Genomic DNA, 2,500 nt, shown 5'->3' on the forward strand with positions numbered 1-2,500 from the left:
CGTGCGTCTTACGTCTCTCGACGATGGGACGATCCACGCGAAGAGTTGTTACGTGCTCGCGCGAGGTGCGATAGCGTCGATTCGCTTTTCTGTACGGGGAGAAATAGAACGATGAGCTGACTTATCGGGTCTTCGTTGGAATTACCGTCGCTGGCATTGTAAACTCCAGATGACCTTGTGATTCCTTCGTCGGGCACTGGTAAAGGGTGGCGATGATTCGTTCTATAATAGAAATACCCGTCGTAGCGATTCGGCCGAGTCACCCGCCACGAAACTGTCTCTCTTTCGTCGTGGAAACCCCGCGTCGGAGAGTAAAACGCGCGAAGGCTGTGACTGTAACATATATATATATATATACACAGTATACAATGCCTGTGGTTTTTGCGCGTGTCGGCTCTTCGGTATACGCGATCGGCCAGAGTTACGGAGGGACGGTGAAGCGCACGAGAAATTGAAACGGCCGCACGATTGGAACCGAGCAACCGTCGAACATTGTTTCGCGACGTTTCCATAATGCGTTTTCGTTTCGCTCGCATACCGCTTCTTTTCCCCTAGTCTCTGAGACGCGTTTTCGAGCCGTTCTTCTACTATCGATTCTCGTAGAGAGAAGGGACCGGGTAGTCTGGAAGTGGAACCCGCATCTTGCGTGTACCGTACACGGAATTGAGAGGACCGGCCGTGAAGCTCGTTTTAAAGCCGTGCGTCTGACACCCAACTCTTGCGCGCCAATTTCGCGGCAAGAGATAATATGGGACGAATGACCGGCAAAGAGCCAGCTGTGAAGTCTGTTTTTTTAATCGAATCCGTGGACGTGTGTATGCCGTAGCGTCGCTCGTCGTGTTCGTTCATGGTCGTTCCGAGAGAAAGAACGAAAGCGGTAACGAAGGGACCGGCCGTGAAGCTCGTTTTAAAGCCGCGCGTCTGACACCCAACTCTTGCGCGCCAATTTCGCGGCAAGAGATAACATGGGACGAATGACCGGCAAAGAGCCAGCTGTGAAGTCTTTTTTCATTATTTGCTTTCAATCGATCGATCGGTACGATTCGTGCAACGTTTCGCGCGATGCGACGCGAAAACATGCGCGCAACAATAGATGCGTCTGATCGGAAGAACGCGAGGGTCGACTGCACGCGATGGATTCAGTATCGGGTAGGATACAAAATATATCCCCGTCGTTTCCACGCGTGCGAGTCTTCTGCGTCTTTCGCGGGTTTTTGAATGCACTATACGCCCGGAACGTCGAGAAATATATACATATTACTTGAACGTTTTTCGTCTCGAAAGGCTTCGGTGTCGTCTCCAAGGCGACGCCTGAATCTCCTTCGCGCGCTGGTCGGAGATTCAGGTATCAACTTTTATCTTCTCTTTGAAAGAAGAGAGATATTAGGTCGAACAAATGAGAATAAAATTATATATGTGAAATATAAAATTTATACGATTACCCTGAACGGTGGATCACTTGGCTCGTGGGTCGATGAAGAACGCAGCTAATTGCGCGTCAACGTGTGAACTGCAGGACACATGAACATCGACATTTCGAACGCACATTGCGGTCCACGGATACAATTCCTGGACCACGCCTGGCTGAGGGTCGTTTACGTACCATACACTGCTTGCGTAGCTCTGTCAAATCCCCGCCGTCGTTCACCTCTTCGGATCGAACGTTTTTTTACCGAAGGGCGCAAAGAACGTCTCTGAGTCGGGTTAAGAGAAGGATGCTACGTACGAGCGAACGATGGGTGTCTCGTCGGCGTTTGTCGCGGACACGCGAAAATTCTGTGAATTTCACGGACAGTGTACGTTCTAGTTGTTGCAAAACGATCGGAATCGTTTGTATGGACTCGCGTGAGTGTTCGCGGCGTCGTGCGTCGTTCAATTACGACCGCCCGCGGATACCGCTCCACTGCGATATGGATCTGAGCGACAACTTTTTCGGCTGTTCGTGAGATGAACGGTTTCGTGTGTTTAGAAAAATTTTTTTTCCCGCGCTCCCGACGTCACCTGAAATGATGCGTCAGAGGTGAAAGAAAATATTAAGAAGTCGAGAGAGAGAGACTACACACGTTTTATTCATATTTTGTATACCGTGCGTGAGACGGATGTGCACGACACGTCGTATGTCGGTATATTACCGACTGGCCCCAGGGAGATTGTTTTCTTCCTCTCTTACGAATGAGATGTACGTTTCGGAGGATCGTCGTTACCGAAACACACGGCAAAACGAGACTTCTCGCAGCAGAACATTTATACACAATACACATCGACTCTTTTTACCCCGAGAGAGAGAGAAAAGGTGTATTTCTTTTTTTTATTTTTCGAATTCGACGCACGAACGCTTTGACGACTGGAGAAAAACACGGTGTGTGTTAAAATCGTGCGGGACGAGCATGCGTATTCGTAACGGGTCGAATAGTTCTTATTCCCCGTCGTCGCGTGTCCTCGCTGGACCACCACCGTGCGCTTCCGCCACGTTCAGTTGAATTTCGAAATATATATATAT

The 2,500-nt window shown here is 49.5% G+C and overlaps 1 non-coding gene across 1 annotated transcript; it reads left to right on the forward strand.

The window, feature by feature from the left end:
* Positions 1-1,439: 1,439 nt before the first annotated feature.
* On the forward strand, positions 1,440-1,594 carry LOC143175361 (5.8S ribosomal RNA). Its single transcript, XR_013000169.1, has one exon. It is a non-coding gene; the product is annotated as a 5.8S ribosomal RNA (ribosomal RNA).
* The last annotated feature ends 906 nt before the right edge of the window (positions 1,595-2,500 follow it).

Source organism: Nomia melanderi, unplaced genomic scaffold (genome assembly GCF_051020985.1).
Source record: "Nomia melanderi isolate GNS246 unplaced genomic scaffold, iyNomMela1 scaffold0066, whole genome shotgun sequence".
In the NCBI taxonomy this organism is placed as follows: Eukaryota; Metazoa; Arthropoda; class Insecta; order Hymenoptera; family Halictidae; genus Nomia; species Nomia melanderi.